The sequence below is a fragment of the Bos mutus genome, chromosome X (assembly GCF_027580195.1).
Source record: "Bos mutus isolate GX-2022 chromosome X, NWIPB_WYAK_1.1, whole genome shotgun sequence".
In the NCBI taxonomy this organism is placed as follows: Eukaryota; Metazoa; Chordata; class Mammalia; order Artiodactyla; family Bovidae; genus Bos; species Bos mutus.
In genome coordinates, this window is record NC_091646.1 from 96,880,025 (window position 1) to 96,900,789 (window position 20,765).

The window sequence follows — 20,765 nt, forward strand, 5'->3', positions numbered from 1 at the left end:
TTGTGTCTTTTCTACTGTGTGGACTCTTTTTAGGGTTTCTAAATTATATGTCTTCATTTTCTCTTTTGAAAATATATGTTATTTAGAAAACATAGCTTGATATGACATATTCATTTTGTGTAAAAATTTTTTTAAACTTTTTGTTTCAAATTATCTCCCCAAATCCTTTCTGTCCTCTGCAGCTGAGTTATGTGAGCAATAAAATAAAGGATATTAAATGTCTTTTTTAAAACTTTCATTTTAAAAGGCACAGACAGGAGATAGAGTATAGGTTATCCTTTTTCCTACTCTTATCGCACAATTAGAGTAGTGAAGGATTTGATCCTCTATTTTGGTTTTCGTTCAGTTTTCAATAGTTGCAGTGTACATTAAAGAAGAGTTTCCTGTATTATTTCTGTTTTTTAATTAGACACTTAAAATTTTCAATGTGTGTATGTGTATGTGAAGAAGTTCATAAATTGTAAGTCCAAATTTCCTGTCACCCTTTGTGCTAAATAAATTGTGAGTATACTTGGAAAGGAACTTATATTAGAGCAAAAAATTTACTTGTATGATTGTCAGAAAATTTTCTGGAAGATAGAAATACAATCATATATAATTGAGCAAACTTTCTGTGTTGATAAAATCAGTTTAAATAAAAATACAGATTTTTGTCATGAGGACATACATCCTTTATGTCTCATATGAACCCTCAAATCTTGACAGGTTCACAGTATATTTTTCTGCTGAAAAATTATAAATCATTAGTAGATCTATGAGATATTTAATATCAGATGTTCAAAAGTATGCATGTTTAAGTTATAATGGGTTGGCCAAAAAGTTTGTTCAAGTTTTTCTGTAAGATGTTATAAAAAACCTGAATGAACTGTTTGGCCAATCCAAATAAATTCTAACACTTTCACAAATTTTCTACCATTGTAGAAATTTTCCTTTTCAATGACCTTATTCTACTTTGATGGAGTAGCATCATTCATTAGATGTATTATATTTTCAGTATAAAGTACTTTCATTTTCATACAGAATTCTCATGTACAAAACACCTATACAAACATGTCTGGCCTTGTAATTATCCATGACCCAGTTTCTATGAATTTGGAAGGCATGGAGACATAACTTCAGTAGGATTTGACAAGGGAAAATTCACTGCCTTCAGAGATTTCACTGTGAACATGAAATAAGAAAACAGTTTTAATTTGCTTTGCCATAATGGCCATATAGTCAATTTGTGGTTTGTTTTATTGTCAGGCCCATGCTTTGTCAACAAAACGTTCCATTTTGGTAGTTTTTTAAGTCATTTTGGTTAAAAAATTAACTGATTGTGAAATTATTTGGTATTCTTTATAATCCACTGAATACCTGGATTTTTAATTTATTGATCAAATTTTCATGTTATGACCTGTTCATAGCTTTTTAGAAGTGCAGTCTTTTAAATGAGATAAGATTAAATGAGCAAATAAAAATGAAAATTAAGCTCATAGTATTTTCACAGGAAGCACTAATTTATTTGAATAATTTAACTTGAATGACTTCTGTGTCAAGTATTGGGGACACAATGTCATAGATACTTAATGTCAAAGTTAAAATCAGACTAAGTAACAAAACTCCATGTAATAAATGCCAGCAATTTTTCTGATTAAATGCAGGTTTGCAGACTGTTCAGGAAGTCCTCACATTTTTAACAACTACTAGATGTTGCTATGAGCAGAGGATCCATATAGCCATACTTGGAAAATCTGTTTTCAAAGAGTCACCAGCTAGGTGACTCACATTGATATTCCAGCCGTAAGTCTAATGGTTCTAAAGTGTAACCAAGAGAACAGGAGCTGAACTGTTCAAGTGGGAAGGATAATATGTGGTGTTTCAAAGCCAAGATTAACAGCACACAAAGAATGGTGTTCTTTGTAAAACTAAAACTGTGTTGAGTGGTTCACCAGAGAAACTCAGTTTTGGCAAGCAATTATTTTCAAGTTGAATGACTTCATAGAAATAGTGATTATAAAAGAAGCTTGGAACAAGTACTGGAAAATGTCATCAAACCAGCAAAAACCTTGAAAAGTTCAGTTTCTGCATGTGACATAGATCAATGAAGAAAATAGTATCTACACTATATATGCATAGTATATATATATACTATATATATAGGTTCAGTTCAGTTCAGTTGCTCAGTCGTGTCCGACTCTATAGGACCCCATGAATCGCAGCACGCCAGGCCTCCCTGTCCATCACCAACTCCACCCAAACTCATGTCCATCAAGTTGGTGATGCCATCCAACCATCTCATCCTCTGTCGTCCCCTTCTCCTCCTGCCCTCAATCTTTCCCAGCATCAGGGTCTTTTCAAATGAGTCAGCTCTTTGCACCAGGTGGCCAAAGTGTTGGAGTTTCAGCTTCAGCATCAGTCCTTCCAATGAACACTCAGGACTGATCTCCTTTAGGATGGACTGGTTGGATCTTCTTGCAGTCCAAGGGACTCTCAAGAGTCTTCTCCAACACCACTGTTCAAAAGCATCAATTCTTCGGTGCTCAGCTTTCTTTATAGTCCAACTCATATCCATACATGACCACTGGAAAAACCATAGCCTTGACTAGATGGAACTTTGTTGGCAAAGTAATGTCTCTGCTTTTTAAAATGCTATCTAGGTTGGTCATAACTTTCCTTCCAAGGAGTAAGCGTCTTTTAATTTCATGGATGCAGTCACCATCTGCAGTGATTTTGGAGCCCAGAAAAATAAAGTCTGACACTGTTTCCACTGTTGCCCCATGTATTTCCCATGAAGTGATGGGACCAGATGCCATGATCTTAGTTTTCTGAATGTTGAGCTTTAAGCCCACTTTTTCACTGTCCTCTTTCATCAAGAGGCTTTTTAGTTCCTCTTCACTTTCTGCCATAAGGGTGGTGTCAGCTGCATATCTGAGGTTATTTATATTTCTCCCGGCATTCTTGACTCCAGCTTGTGCTTCTTCCAGCCCAGCATTTCTCATGATGTACTCTGCATATAAATTAAATAAGAAGGGTGACAATATACAGCCTTGACAGTTGTTCCATATCCAGTTCTAACTGTTGCTTCCTGACCTGCATATAGGTTTCTCAAGAGGCAGATCAGGTGGTCTGGTATTCCCATCTCTTTCAGAATTTTCCACAGTTTATTGTGATCCACACAGTCAAAGGCTTTGGCATAGTCAATAAAGCAGAAATAGATGTTTTTCTGGATTATATTATCAAGTGTTAAATGGAAGAGAAACACTACTTCACTCGACTTTGATTATGTGTTTTAACAGAAGATAGAAATAATGCTATCATGCTCCCTCTCCCTGAAAAACTTGTGGATCAAACCATTTTTGGAGAGTAACTTCCTCTTTGTGGCCATATCACTACTCAGTGGTTATAATGGCAATTCTTGACATCAAGAACAAGTTTTCCAATTTTTAACTTTAAGGTGATTGTTCTTACACATTATCCAACCATTATGTCTATGTTAATTATTTGAGTCATGGCGTGTATGAAAGAAGCAGAATGAGATGTTGTGACCCTATGTTGGACTAGGCCACCAAGCTCCTTTGCCCATGCAATTTTCCATGCAAGAATACTGGAGTGGGTTGTCATTTCTTACTCCAGTGTCTTCCCCACCCAGGGATCAAACCCGCATCTCTTGTGTCTCTGCATAGACAGATGGGTGCTTTACCACTGGACCACCTGGGAAGCCCATGTAGTTGATTTGCAATGTGTTAATTTCTACTGTACAGTGATTCAGATATAGTGATTCATATATATATATATATATATTTCATATTCTTTTCCATTATCGTTTATCACAGGATTTTGAATATAGTTCCGTGTGCTATACAGTAGGAATGACAAGTATGCTTCTCATTCAACTCCAAGTTATGGGTGCTATTCACTATGGGAACAAATTTGCATGAATTTGATATAGAAATCCTCATAGAGGCACAATGTTTCATATAAAATTTCCAGTTGTATTTTTCATATAAGCTTTTCAGTTACATTTTTAAATGCTTCTTAATGAAGCAGAATTTTGGAAAATCCATTCTCAAAATATTTCTTTGCAAACCTCAGTATTTAGCACATCTTTCTAGCCAACTTGAAAGACACAGAAAATTCTGAGTTTCTTTTCCACATTTTTTTCAGACTTGGGTATAATTATTTTTTCCCTATTTGTATCAGAAAGTCAATAAATATTAGTGTGTATTGGGACAGGTATTTAAGCTTTAGGAAGTTCAAGTATGATCCTAAACAGGGCAACCTCCTCCTGCTGCTTCTGATTGCATAACATCTTTGAACCAGAAATGTTCTAAAAGTTGAGTCAATTAAGACTTCTTATGTCCATTCAAGTCAAAAGCACTATTTGATTTCAGTTAGGCTTGTTTGGCTATTGCACTCTTTGGATGGCAAAAACACACACACACATGCAGCATGCTGTTTTCCTAAAGATAGGCTCATTTCGATTTACAAGCATAAACACAAATTTGTGCTTTTTTTATATTTAGAATGTTTTGCACATATATTTTTTATTTTGAAATAAGAGCATTCTTAGAATTATTTACAATCTATGGAAATATACAAAGAGAGCATAAGAATTGGAAAAAAATATACGCAGGAATAGGAGATCTAACAGTTGGATCTTCTGGTTTTTGCTATTTAGTCAAAACTGTGTGGTATAAGACTGTGCAGTTTTATGAGGGTAGAAATCTGAAAGGCTGATATAGTTGATTAACTTTGGAGTCTAGGCTCCACCTATGATGATTTTTCTGAGAACATTAGAGGGCTTGGCAGGCAGCCATATTTGCACCACATGACCCTGAACCCCTGGTCAGAGGTGATTACATACATCAGAGATGGTTCCTGCCTTAAGCTAGCCCCCTCTGTTTCTCTTGCCCATTAATTTGGAATTGTTCTCTGCATGTAGCTAGTAATAAAATGCATAAACTACAGAGTTTGGGGGTATATGCAGGGATGCAAAGACAAACTGCAGAGAATAAAGGAATGCAATAGATAGGAACAGAGAAGCAGTCAAGAGGGACCCTATACGATGCAGAGAGAAGAGTGAGTGGCCCTAGTTCTTAGTAAGGTTAAGCTGCCTTGTGTTCCATGAAATGTTCCCGTGTTCTTTCAATAATTTTCTGCTTTGATTAAACTAGTTTTAGTTAGACCAATAGAACCTTTTGTTAGACAAAGCACCCTTTGTTAGAGGATTCAGCATTCAGGTTGTGCTAAATCTCAAAAAAAGAATTGGAAAGTACATGAAGATTTCTTGACACACTTCCCATCCCACCCCAGGGTGCCTTAACACTCTAACTTCCCCACTGAAATTACTCCCAGTTGTCTCGGCACAGTAAAATGTAATGAAGTGAAAATATTTTAGTGTAAACACTCCCGTCTGTGTGTATATTTTCCCCAGGATCAAAGTCATATGCTAAGGGGGAAAGATCAATAATTATTAGATGACATGAAAACTGTCCTGGAATCTCTAGAGCCACTCATGGTAATTTCTCCCTCTTATATCTCAAATGCAGTGGCAATCGACCTTAGTCCACAAGAACTGTCGTGCTGCGCAACTCTGCAGAACACCATTCACATGTATTTTCCAAAAATGTTAGTCCTGCTGACTTTGCCTGTTTCTTTATACTTAATTGATTCCTTTGAGGATTTCAGAGTAATACCTCACACTCACAACACTATCAACCAAGGTTTCAATTGCCTCCACTCTGGTTCTGCTTTGCGTGCGTGCGTGCTAAGTCCTTTCAGTCTTGTCTGACTCTTTGTGATCCTATGGACTATTATAGCCTGCAAGGCTCCTCTGTCCATGGCATTCTCCAGGCAAGAATACTGGAGTGGGTTGCCATGACCTCCTTCAGGGGATCTTCCCACTTTGGCTTAGGTGAATCAAGACCATTTAGGATCAAGCATGCTGGAGTGAACTTGTTAATTGTATTTGGTAAAAGAGTCTACTCATCCAACTTTTCTGGAGACTTGATCTATATGGCTGCTTAAGTTAACCTAACAGTTTCAATTATTCTTGGATCATCCTTTGGCTAAAATAGTGGCTTCACATATGAAAAAAGCAGTTATACACAAACAACGACAACTGAGCCTAAGGTCAAGGACTTAATCTCCCCCACATTTGTGTTCCCAACTCAACTTGGGGTTAAATGAGATGGGAAGGAACCCTCCCTCCTGCTTCTTGCTATTGTATCCTCCCAAAGGCAAATGTGTGTGTGTGTTTTGAGAAAAGACCATTACTTGTTCTTGAAAATTCACTGATACATTATGTGTTTCAATATCAGGTGCACTATGACATAGAAAAATACCTTCAAAAAGAAGGTTATTCTTTCTTGCAATGAGTCCAAAAATGTTTATATGTTTAAATAATATGCTAGCATGATTTCTTTTTTTAGTTCTTAGAGCAAAGTATTGAAGGCAGTCAAATTACCTGTCATCTACACAGCTTTCATCTTGGGGCTAAGTCATCTAAGTCATTCACTTTCAGAAGGTTTTTTTTTTTTTTTTTTTAATTTCAAAACAAAGTTTTATTGATAGATGTGGATTTTAGCTTTCACATTTTTATGTGATTCTGTACGACAGTAGATGGCCTCAAGCCCTTAAGAAAAACTGATTCATCACCAGAAGCATCTACTGGTATAACACAGGATCCTCGCTCTTTGTGAACAATACCTTCATATTGTCCAAAGAAGTCACAGGCACAGAGAACATAAAACAAAATCTAGTTCTGACAACTGGTACTATTGAAAGAAAAGTCACTTAAGACTTAATGAGTAGAACACTCCAGAGATATGGTGTGATTTCTGGGTCATTTGAGTTGTTTCAGTATTTGATAACTATTCTGCATCATCATTTTCTCACTTGTTAAAATTTTCAGGCCTTTAAAGACCCTTAAACATATTTAACACCAAGTCCAATCCTTTAACACATTCTTTTTTCCTGTGGCCTGAGCAACAAAAGCCATTTGTTTTTGAAATACCAGGCAACTGTCACATATCCTGGGTTAAGGTAAAATGCATGCCTTATTTTCTATTCTTATTTGGATCTAACAATGCAAGGCAAAATAATTTTGCATTCCTGATTCCTTCATCAGGAAAATGACATAAGAATCCTCAGAACAAACATAGCATGAGGCATTTAGGAGCGCTGTATTTTACACACTATATTTAAATGCTGCAGAAATAAGAATAGAGTCTTAAAAATACATCCGGTCAGGACTGGCTTCCTCCTTTCTCCATTCTTTAAATGCAAACACATGCATATTGACAGCTCTTAGAAAAATAACCCTAATGAGAATTTCTCCCTTTCCCAAGGGGTGCCCTCTGCCAAGACCTATTTATGGAATAGTAGCGGGCTCCCTACTTCATTCTCACATTGTACGCTTAAAAGAGCAATTTCCACTTTTGAAGTATTGCTAAAAGGAACGAAGTCACCTTTTATCACAGTCAGGAAAGGTCAGCAAGTCAGTAATCCTCCATTCACTTACTGACAGAAATATCCTCTTTCCTTCCACAGCAGACCAGAAAAGTGATTTATTTGAGATTGGCATTAATACATAAAGTGACCAATGCACCTAGCTATGCCTGGGCAATCCCTTACATGGTCCAGAGGCTTCTTTTATTACCTGCTAAGGCTGTGAATTGAATCTGTTGGAGCAAGTATTGTAGATAGGATTCTCAGTCCCCTCCCAAGCACTCTTCCATAATATCTAATCTTGGCAAAGTTAAAATATTTTCATAATGAAGACCAACAAGCACGCTTTCTTTGATTCTGTGCCCAGATGTTAACTTTTACTTTGCATTCAGGTGTACACAGACACACACAGAGACACATACACACACGGGCATGGACACACAGACAAACACACAGCCTATTTATGAAAGTTGTGTTTGTTTCTTGCAAACCTCGTGTTGTTTTTCAGCCCTCCAAACTAAGTTTTACTGTCTTTAATATGGGCTCAGTAATGTGCAAGGCAATGAGACGTTAATAAACGTATAATCTGAGACTTCCTTGGTTGGGTCTTATAATTCAAGTAGGAAACACAAAATGTGCACATAGAAACAATAATTCTGCCTCACATGGTGATATGATTTACAGTTCTCAAAGTAAGTTCACTAATTTTAATTGCAACCTAATATTTTATTAACAATACAGAGTATGTAGCAAGATTCTGACCAAAATTAAAATGGTTAACGGTTACATTAAAATGGTTACACAGAAGAACCAGTCTGGGTTTTTCTGTGCACTCATAGGCTAAATATTTTCTTTTGGAAAAAAGAAAAAAGCAAATCTCTACCTGTATAATCTAAGATACCAGGGATTGCAAGAATTCATGTACCAATAAGAAAGGAAAAAACACACCAAGATTGGGTGGAGACATGGTGTAACAGGAGTTCTTTGAATAAAACTGGGTCACCAAAAGCTGTATTAGTTTCAGTTTAAAACTAAGCAACTCAATAGAGTGGCCACAGAGAAAAGAACAGCAAGGGAAACTTTAATATCTCAAACTTGGCATTGGGTGGAGAATTTGAACAACTAGTTGGTACTCATGCAAGTTTGAGGTCTGAATTCACAATTCCATGTGGTCCAAAAAGCTTCAAGCAGAGAATTTAATTTAAACTGGTCTCAGATGGGTAGTGCCTGAATTTGGCTGGCAAAAGTAAGTGAAAATTCTCTCTGGAAGACCTTAACTTTGATTCAGGCTGACAAAGATTGAGGATGCAGTTGATTATAAGATGGATCCTGATTTCATAGATGTGAGAAAATAAGTTTTAGGATTAATGAAATATTGCTATTACTTGTTTGTAAGTGAAGTAAATGGCTACCCACTCCAGTGTTCTTGCCTGGAGAATCCTATGGACAGAGAAGCCTGGTAGGCTTGGAGTCCATGGAGTTGCAAGAGTTGGACACGACTTAGCGACTAAACCACAACCAGCACCAAAAGATTTTCACTTCAGAATTAGCTCTTAGTTATGATTTAAATATTTGAGTTTTATGAAGACTTAATTGTCATATATCAGTCATTATTTTCCCATTTCTTTAATTTGGGGAGACTCATCTATATATATTCTGAAATATGTTTCCAGCCTAGCAATTCCAGGCTAACACATCATTTATTTACAAAATAATAATGGTAACAAATATTAGAGAAGACCTTAAGTAATTTATTTGAAAGATTTGCTCCATAAAAAAGCACTCATTAAAAAAGTATGATGCTTAATGGAAGCTTAGGCTAAAGAAATGGAGATGAACCAGATGATCTTATAGAGATGCTTCCAAACATGACATTCTAATTATAATTACTTGTTTGTTTGTTTAATCTTTTTCTATTATGAAATAAAATGCACACAAAAATGTACAAATATATAGACCTCAGTCATTTATCATGGAGCAAACAATCATATAATTATAGCCAAGATAAAAAAGCAGAAATTGCCAGCATTTCAGAGATCTTTCACTCTCCACTCATCACTGTTCACTGAGTTCCTCCCCCTAGAGATAATCATTTCCTTGTGCCCTTTTAAAAAGTAGCTTGAGCATCTAACTACTCATTGCTATCCATTAGTTTCATTTAGTCTGATTTTTGAACTCAGGAAAGTGAATTCATGGAATATTTGTTTTGTTTCTGTCTTACTTTGCTCAATATTATGTTCTTGATATTTGTTCAAATTGTTGCATATAAGTCATTCTTTGTTCATCTCATAACTGTATAACATTCCATTATATGAAGATGCCACTATTTATCCATTATACTAAAGCTGGACATATAGTTTGCTTTCAGTTTGGACTATTACAAATATTTTAGTATGATTATTCTTGTATATACCCCTTGATAAAACTTTGCACATAATTCTGTTGTATACTTATAACTTAGAACATAATTGATGGGTTGTAGGGAATTCACATGTTCAACTTAATTCCCAAGCAGTTTTCCAGGGCAGTGGTATTAATTTGCATGCCCAGGTGCCATGTAATAAATACAGTGCCAGGTTGTTATTTTTTTTTTCAGATTGTTTTTAGTCATCTTGCCTGTAGAAAACTTTTTCAATGATTTTTAAGAATACATAAAAATTTGCAAATAGCATTATAGGATTATGCTGTCAGGGTTAAGAACTATTGACAGGCTAGGACAATGAAGCAATGATATTAAGGTAAAATTCAGCAGGGGACTATACAAAACTACATCTTCTGAGCAAGTACAGCATAAGAAGACTAAGAATCACAGAACTGCACATGGAAAAGATAGTGGGATCTTATGAAGCTGTGGTTTGGTGGTTTAGTTGCTCAGTCGTGTCTGACTGTTTGTGACACTATGGACTGCAGCCCGTCAGGCTCCTCTCTCCATGGGATTCTCTAGGCAAGAATACTGGAATGGGTTGCCATTTCCTTCTCCATATGAAGGTGTAGTTGTCAGGAAAAAATAAGTGTTATCCAAATGTACATCAAGTGGTGCAATCGGCTTTCTCTCAGCAGGACTTGTGTTTGCCCTAACAAGGAGTTATCATTTTTCTCCCTAGATGTTTGTTGGTGAATGAATAAGTGAATGAATGAATGGTTTGTTTTCAAAGCGGAATACTAGAGAAAGTGACAGTTAAGAATAAAACTCTTCTGAGTATTCTCTCTCTTTCCCTCTAAATTTCCTTTTTATTCAAAGAAAGACCAAGAAAATTAGATGACAATCACCAAAGGAGAAGCAAATGATTAAAATAAGAGCCAGTTAAATCAAACCTAGGATTTGGGGGAGATATTTATGAAACAACAGGTTTTGTATAAATCATTTAAATCTTGGTTATGCTTTCCAAACAGAACTGTTTTCCTATTCTGTTTTATGCATTTCTTTGGAACTTCGTTTTCTTTTTTCTTCTCTTTTCTTCTGTTAAGTTCATTTTTGAAATTTCTACTTATTTAAAAGTCATCTCTCTATTTTATAAAAGAGGACTCCTGCAGACAAAAACCTTCCAAATCAAGAATTCCCTCTTCTGGTTATGCCTGGCTCCACTTCAGTGCACACTTCCATGCAGAGTCCTGTTTGCCTTCAGTTCTCCCCATCATTCATTCCACCCAGTGCAGCATTCTAGTTCTATTTTATTTTTGAAGAAAATAATAATTTGGGAGGTTCAATATATGTAAAAATGAAAAATTCAATGGAATTTTAAAAATTCATGCCCGTAGAAAATAGTCCATGTAAATAAAGTCACACTTCATGAACTTAGTGCCTATTAGCATCACCAGACTTTTCTTTTTTATGTTTATTCCAATTTCCAGGCATAATCAGCTTCTTGTTTTGCACCATTTGTACTTGCATGCCTCCTCGAAGCTGAGGAATAAATGCCCTGTTTCATTGCTATTTCCCTAGGTTATTTTGGTTCAGTGGTCTGATGTGTATAACGCTTCATAAAATTAAGAACTATCTTATTAATGCCTTCATTTCCCCATCAGGTTTTTTCGTCTGTATGATCTATGCTACAGATTACATTTACTGTGAACTTAATCTATTATTAATGACACTTGCCAAGAAAACGGTGGCTTTATTTTTTCTGTTTACTTGGTAGTTGCCTAGCAAATAACAGCGGTCTATCACTGATTCAGGAGGAAGGTGGCATGTTAAATTTCTCCATTTATCAGTTTTCCCTGTGTAACTGGCATATCAAAGAACAGTGCATTTTTAAATCATCTAGTGCTTGCCTGGGGTTTTAATTTTTTTTTTTAAATGAGTCGAAGGAAAACTTAGCTGGAATTTTATAGCATCTTTGAAAGGGAGTTGCAGCTTCATAATAATGACATATTTTTTGGTGTGCTTTAACATTGACAAAGTACTTTCAAAAAATAATCTAATTTCATCTTTATAAGAACAAAGCCATTCTGTGTACTGGTTAGAATATGGTCTCTGGACTGAGGTTCCCTAATTTCAGACCCTTTTGTCGTTTACATCTGTTAATATGACCCAGGACAGTTTGCTGGACTCTTCTCTGGGTTACAGTGTCTTCTTTTGTTCAGTGAGATGATAATAGTGCCTATGGATTTGTTGTATGAATGAGATGAGATCATCCTTTGTTAGTTATGTGCACTGATATTCAGCCTTAGTGGTATACAAGTGTAAGTTGATAGCTGGAGTTTGGCTAGAGTTTGATTATACTAATCACACCTGGTCTCCTAAGGAAGTCTTGGAATTGCTCTGTGTCAGTTAACCTAGGATAGTCTAGGCTGGAATGACTGGCTGTCCTTGACTCTGTTCTAGATGCGTCTCATTCTCCAGCAGTCTGTCCTGGACATGTACTCTCGGCACGAGAAGGAGACCCTGTTGCTAAAGTTAATTGCAAGCTTTTGTCTGCTTACCCATGCTGATACTCCACCAACAAAATAAGTAAAGTCATTGGATCCAGACTCCAGAGATAGGGAAGGTCAGCCCACTCTTGATGAGAAGACACTAAAGATGTATATTGCAAAGCACATAAATAAAGAGATGGGTAAAAAATCAAAGCCATTATTATAATATACTATAACATGTAAAACATAGCAAAGTGCATATAAGACAGAGGATTCAATAAATGTGAAGCTATTACTATTAGGCTTATCTAAATGCAACTGTCATTTTTGTAGATAAAAATGATCAAATATCAGCAATTTTATATGATTCAACCTCAAATTACTATTACAACATCCTGTAAAAGGGAATTATCATCTATAATTTTCAGTGGAAGAAACTGAAGCCTAATTAATTTTCAAAGTTAATCAGCTAGTAAATTTTAGCTTTTTATTTCAATGTAGTCTTCTGACTCTAAATTCAGTTGTTTTTTATATTATAGCTGCAATTTGAGATGCTTGGTAATAGATAAATAATGCTAACTATAACACAACTTTATATATAACACAGAGACATAATTTCCCAACTCTATCCTCATAAAACTCATGCACTGCCAATGAGTACTGATATCTGAAAAGCCTGGTCTTCTGCCAACAATAACCCCCGTAGCATTCCATCTCCTGGTTACTAGCTTCTAGAAATAGAAATGAAGCTGGTAGTAGCTAAATGCTATATCAGTACTCTCAGAAAAGCCATCTCAAAAGCACTTGAAAATTTGTGAGTTATAGCAAAATACATTATTTCATGCTCATCTTGCTTGTAGTTCCCTAACCACAGGGGCTGTGGTGTTTTTTCCAAATATATTTTATACCTGTATATCATGATATTTGAGCCAATTAAACAGATCTATTTTGTGTAAATATACATTTGGATTAATCTTACACATGTGCCTATTACATATCTAATACTAAACTGTGCATCACGATGTTTATAGAGATGTTCCATGTATTATGTTTGGGATGGCCTCTACTCAGTCTATTGATTACATTAGTCAATCCAGTTACGATACAATTGATTTCCCTATGTATGGATTCAGATGAGTCAATTAAATGAACATCAAAATTAAATTATTCTTCCAATTACAAATAATATTTCATACAACTCAGAAGGAAAGAATATTTATAAAGAGCAATAAGCTATTGAAAGGGCTTATTATATCTTGCTGCTAAATTGTTTCCTTAAAACTGCAGAACTCTGTTACTTAATACTTTTGAAATTAAATAATTGCACTGATTCATTTTGTTGGTGCTGTCAAATCAGGAAGGACATATGTTTATTAGTAGTATAAAAAGCCATAGCATCTTATCAATACCAGTGACATCCTAAGGATTCACACTTCTTAAGCATCCTGTTTCTGCTCTGAACCTGAAAGCTGTGTGTATAATTAACACTTTCCATATGCCATGTAAAGAGAAGTGTGAGGGGAAGGGGACATGACACCACAGAGTCCAAAATTGATTCCTATTTCTGTCATGTACTAGTTGGATGACTTTGGGAAAGGTTATCCATTAAAAAGTTCAGGGTCCTTGTATCTAATATTTGTATAAGCCCTAGCTGACACTGATAACCTATGACCTGGTGACTCAAATGGTAAAGAATCTGCCTGCAGTGTGGGAGACCTGGGTTTGATCCCTGGATGGGAAGATCCCCTGGAAGAGGGCATGGGCAACCCACTCCAGTATTCTTACCTGGAGAATCCCATGGACAGAGGAGCCTGGCGGGCTATAGTTCATGGGGTCACAAAGTCAGACACAACTGAATACTTTCACCCTAACTTTAACTCACACAATTACTTGTCATCAAATGAGATAGTGTGTACACTGAAATGCCACACAGTTGTTGTTCAAGTTCTGATTTGCATTAGGAATCCAGAGAACTATCTGAGAGATATCTGCTTATATATCTAGTGAAGGAAAAAATGAAAAATAGCCCACATAGCCTCTAAAGCTGAGAAAGTTACCAATCACATCTTCCAATTATAGCACTGTATTTTAGGGTTTTTCTTTTTTTGCATATTATAATTGCCACAGATTATTTTGATTCAAGACTATGGACTTCATTATTTTTCAGACTATTTTTACTGTGATAAAGTACATTTATTTTAATTTTAGCTCATATTAATACACATGCTGCACACATACACGCACACCTGAAATAAAAGTTTCGTGAAGTATTGCTACCTCTGTTGCTGTCTAGTATTTTCTACTCTGCTTTGCTCTGCTTTGCTCTGTTGTAATTATTTTACTTTTTTAAAAATTTAATCAGTATCCCAGCAACAATGTGTCACAACATAGGCTTTAAAATACTTTGAAGTAAAACAGATCCAAATTTAAACCCTAAATCATGCATTTACTTGCATAGAGACTGTGAACAAATTAAAATCCCAGTTTCCTCATATGTAAAATGGGAATTATAATAGAAATAAGCATTATTTCATAGAGACATAGTGAAGATTATATCAGATAATTAATATAAAGCACAAAGTACACTAGATGCTCATTATTTAGGGGTTTCAAATCACTATCTTTAATTGCATTAGAGATAAAAGTTTGAAAAACATATTTGACTGCATTATATCAAATTCAGAAAAGTTAGATAATGATCTGGACAATTCAGATTCTTAAATTTATTTCTCCCTTTACTATTTCATGTAGAGAGAAATAAAAGATTATTTTAGGATGTTTAATATCTATGAAAAAACAAACTTAATGTCCAAACACCATTGATTTAGTTTGGTGAGAAAGGCCATGAACGCTTTGGAAGCATCATTCTGGAACTTGACAAGTGCCTGACTGCACAAAACCATTCAGGGCCCTGGCCTAGTGTAGTTTAACTCTGTTCCTGAAAGCTCTAAAAATCCAGGCCAAGGTTTGTAAATACCAGTGCACAACTGATTGCAATGTTACTTTGTTCATTCTCTTTTTTCCCTACTCACCCTACTTCATTTCCCTAACAGGCATCAAAGTTTAAATTTATCTGAACCTTCCAAGTGTGTCTAAGAAAATTGTATCATTCTTAGACCTTTACCTCCCTGTGGGCTTAGGATACTTGACCAAAATCAAAACTCATATTTCAAACCATACCTCCATCTGTTTATTATGAGTGTGAGAAGCAGAAATTTAGCTTAATTTAATTTGTATTTTCTCTTAATTTAGCAATGCAAATTATTATCTTCTGCACTGTAGATGCTATAAAGCACAATGCAACTGGGACCCTGTTGGCTAGCAACCCAGAGAAGTAAGTAGATCAGTGGAGATGTTTACAGGGAGGAAAATAACATACTTAAAATTTCTTTTTGATTCTAAGAAAATTTCTTTTCAAATTGCAATCTACAGGTGTTTGCCTAAAGACCTTTTTAGTCATTACTGCTTTTCTTCTCCTCCGTCTTCTTAAGTCATGCCTAGTAAATACTGTTCTCGGTGGGTTTCAAAGCATTCTGCTGGTAGTCCTGGGGACTATGTCCTGGGGACTGTTGATCATGTTCTCTTGATATTATCTGAAACACAGTGTGTTTTATAGGGAAACTTGATGATTACTTACTTGTAGTGTTTCTATTTTCACTGGGTATGCTTAAATAGAAATGAGAGGAATACGGTGTCTTAAATAAAATTCCCCAGCAAAGGTAGAAATCTGCCTTTCATATCTCATTCATCAGGTCAACCTAGGCCCCCCCAAATCTTCCTTTGGAATGAAAATATTTCATGCCTAGTCTCTGATGGAAGGTGAAGTTTATCTTGATCTAACCTATTTTAGTAATTTTTCCATTAAGGAATCTTTTAAAAAAAAATTTTGTGACCTATAAAAGTTCAGGCAGTCTTAAAAATGGAATAACTTGAAATTAGCAGAAAATCTCATTAATAAAATCACTTACATGCTCTGTGTTTAATTGCAAGCCCTTTGGAGAATAGTGTCACTGTGGAATGAGATACACTCAGAGATTTTAATGACATAGACTTTAGGTTTGATATCCTTATAAATTTAAACGCAGAAATGATCAGGAAAAGTTAATCATTCATAAAGTAGTGTCTTCATTATGCACAGGCCATGTGTATTTTTTATTATTTTATTACATCTTTGCACCTTTATAAAAGGCACCTAGTTCCAGTGTCTCTGGGTCAGTGGTAAGGACGTGACTTTGCTTAGGTCCATGGCATATTTTGTCAGGTAGACTTTGGGGTCTCTCATTTCCATGTGATTGTGAATATGTTACGGTATGTATGTGTAATCTTAGGAGACTGTCAGTTTGTTTGAATATAAGGACAATAGTCACATTGGGAGTAAGGACTAGAATTTAGACCAAAGGACCTAACAACAACAAAAAAGCCATAAATGAATGAAAGGGATTAAGACCAGAGTCATGGAGTCTAGGCTTATGTGTGAAGGTGGGCACAATGTTTCTAGGTTTTCCGATTTTCAATAAAAAGTCAGAATCACAGATTTCTAAATTGAAAATGTGGGCTGCTATTTTTAAAAAATCACTTAACCATTAATTTATAATAACTTTTGTTAGTTTTTGAGTCCTCATTCCCTCAAATTTATAACATGCAATTTATATAAATTATATATATTTAAAATATGTAACTTAATAAATTTTGATAAGTGTATACAGTTATATAACTTTTATCCCAAACAAGTTATAGAATGTTTCCATTACCCCCTAAAAAGTTGTCTTATTTTCAGTTTCAGTCAATTCCCCTCCCTTGGAAGGAACAGTGGCTTTGATTCTAATCACCATAACTTAAACTGGCCTTTTCAAGAACTTAATATAAATGGAATGACACAGCCAATTTGGATTTGGCTCTTTTTGCTCAATATACTGGTGGTGAGATTCATCCATTTTGTTACATTTGTCACTAGTTTGTTACTTTGAATTGTTTAGTAGTAGTATATTCAATTCCTTTTGAAGCACAATGAGGACTAAGTTTTGGGCTTCCATGAAAGCTCAGTTGGTAAAGAATCCACTTACAATGCAGGGGACCCGGATTTGAAGATGTGCTGGAGAAGGGATAGGCTACCCACTCCAGTATTCCTGGACTTCCCTGGTAGCTCAGCTGGTAAAGAATCCATCTGCAAAGCAGGAGACCTGGGTTCGATTCCTGGGTTAGGAAGATCCCCTGGGGAAGGGAAAGGCTACCCACTCCAGTATTCTGGCCTGGAAAATTCCATGGATTGTATAGTCCATGGGATCGCAAATGGAATTGCTTAGTAGCATTATATTCAATGCATTTTGAAGCACGATGAGGACTAAGTCTTAAGATAGACTTGGACTGCAGGAAAATAGTTGGTTATTTCTGGATTGAAGAGAAGATAATGGGTGAAGGCAAAGAATGCAGAAAAAATGGGAGAATGATCATTGTGCTACGGAGAGTTTTAAAATAGAACTGGAAGGCAGAAGAAAGCAAAGGAATTCTTCAATAGGACTTTTAAGGGTTTTAAGAATTTGGGTGTCAGAGGGACATAAATGTGACCAAAGAAGTGAAGAAAACAGCTAATGAATGAATGAATCCATGATTTCAAGGTTGAACTCAAAAAAAAAAAAAAAAAAAAAAGGTATCCTGGTTTTTGATACCTAAAGTTATTTAAATGCAAATGTTTGAAATGTTTTTAAAAGGGCACAGCACACTTTTTGTAGTACTTAAATACATTCTTGTGGGGGTGTCAGTACACAGTCTTTCTCCCCTGTCCTATTTTCTTTTCATTTATTTCTTCTGTCTTATTTTCTTCTTTCTTTTTTCTACTACTCTCACTGATTTTTGAATAAACTTATTTTAGAATAGGTTTAGATCTATAAAAATCTGTAAAGACAGCAGAGTTTCCATATACCACAAACTGTTTCCTTTATTATTAAAATCTTACATTAATATAAAACATTTATTATAATTAATGATCTAATATTGATACATTATTATTAACTAATGTCCATAGCTTATTCAAATTCCCTCAGACTTTTGTTAATGTCCTTTTTCTGTTTCAGGAGCACATTCAGGGTACCATGTTACATTTAGTCATCATGTCTCCTTAGGCTCCTTATGTCTGTTAGAATTTCTCATATTTTCCTAGTTTTCAATGATCCTGACAGTATGAGGAGAAATCAGGTATCTCATCGAATTTTTCTCAATTGGGGTTTATCTTGTGTTTTTCTCATGACAGGGCTAGGGTTATTTAGTTTTGAAAGGATGACCACAGGGATGGTTCCAACTTTCATCACCTCATATCCAGGGTACATACTATTAACAAAGACTTATCACTGTTGAGGGTAATTTTGCACACCTGCCTGAGCTAGTATTTGTCAGATTTCTCTATCATAAAGTCCAAGGAGAAACTGGCAAACAGCCTTTTTTGCCTACTCCCTCTGTGCCAGGCTCAGGTGAACAGCTGTGGGAGGGGGTACTCTTGCACCCATTAATTTTTTGTCTGCTACAGTTCTGTGTGGGAGACCTGAATGCAAGTCCTAATGGGTATCAGTGATAGGTGACCCAGGGGCCCGAGTCTTCATTAGCAGCCACAAAAGCTGGTGCACCACATTTGTATACAAGCTCCTTCCAGTGGGTATCAACTCAAGTGAGAAGGCAAAGGTGATGTCTCTGGCCTTCCTGATCAACAGGGAGGACTGTAGTCAGCCTCTAGATGTGTGTTAAATTATAAGCCTGATCCTCAGAGGGCAGTTATTAAAGTACACAAATAGGTTTCTCTCAGGGAAAGATTGGGAAATTGATTTTTTTTTTTTTAATTGCCTGCTCCGTCTGTGCTGAACCCTGGGAAAAAGCAATGGCAAGTTTACAAAAGCCTGTCAAGAAATGTTTCTTTTTAGCTATAGTCTCTTGGGTCTTGTGGATGCAAGCCCTACAGGTTCAGGGTTAGATGTTTCGGGGGCCTGTTGCACAGTTGGGAGTCTCAGAAGTTGGGGCACTAGATGTGGGAGCCACACTCTTCACTCCCCAGGGAGATGCTGGGAGCTGAAAGTTCCTTCCAGATTATGTGGCTTTGTGCTAGGGGGTGGGGTTTATTGTGCAAGAGTGTCTCAGCCTTTACTATACATTTCAGTGTGGGTGATATGGGTATTTTATCATTTACCAGTGTGTGAGAAGGAAATGGTAACCCACTCCAGTGTTCTTGCCTAGAGAATCCCAGGGACTGGGGAGCCTGGTGGACTGCTGTCTATGGGGTCGCATAGGGTGGGACACTACTGAAGCGACTTAGCAGCAGCAGCAGCGGCAGCAGGTGTTGCTCAGCTATTTTCAAGATCTCTTGCAGAGAGAATTCCTTGGTGTGTAGCTTAGATGAGTATGTCCAATATCCATGAGAGGAGGAGAGTTCAGGAGACTTCTATGTCTCCATCTTGTACTGGAACCCTTTTAATGGCTTTAATAATCTTGATATTTGCTACCTGGATCATAAAGATTCTTTTTTTTTCCTTCAGGATTTTGTTTCTTTCCCATTTTCTTTTCTTCTGTTTATCTTGTAGTAGTGTAAATCCCTTTCTATTTAGCAATGACTGATTTTCATCTTCCTAACTTGGAGGGTTAAGTTCGCATTGTAAAATTATCTCTGTATTGATGATATTTTAAGCACAGGTCATATTTTTCCTACTTCTCACATTTGAGAAAAATAATATCCATTATTTTTTTCATCAGTATCTCATGCTCCACAATGGAATTTAATCACAATTTCCTAACAGCACAGAAAACTTCAATAAAGCCATTGTTTTCTATGACCATTCAAAAACCACATGGTAGATATGATAGGAATTACTTCTCCTTGAATCTCAACATTCTAAAATTGTTATCCTTCAGTCCAATCCTCTTGGATTCAATCCATAGTTGTTTGCTTCTGTGGATCTTGTGAGAGATTTTAATATTTGAGGCTTTTTTAAAGTCCTAAAGTTTTCCATAATTTAGAGGATTTTAGAGTCTTTCAGCTACCAAAAATGCTATTTTCTGATATTCTTGGAGATGGTTTGATAAACTACTTCAGAGTTGGATTACAGCATATAAAACAAAACATATTCACTTATTTTCTGTTGCTTGTATGTAGACAAGAAGCGTGAACTATGCATATCTTATTTTAGCCTGAAACTCAGTGGAATGACAGAGTATTTTACTATGAGTCAAGGCCTAAGTACAGATAATGAAATGATGCTTCCAAGTTGCTTAGAAGAATTTTTTTTGGCAGGGAGGGAGGTAAGAAAAACTAAACTTTCCTAAACAACAAGGAAACGCTTTTCCTTGCATACCAGGAAGACTAGAGGTAGTACAGAGTCAAGTACTGAAACATCAGTGATTTAATGATTCAGTAAAATATCTCTCTCACTAGTTTGCTCTCCTTAACAACAACCTCTTTTCAAGAGAACGCCAATGGCAACTAAGGGTGATTACTTTCTTGT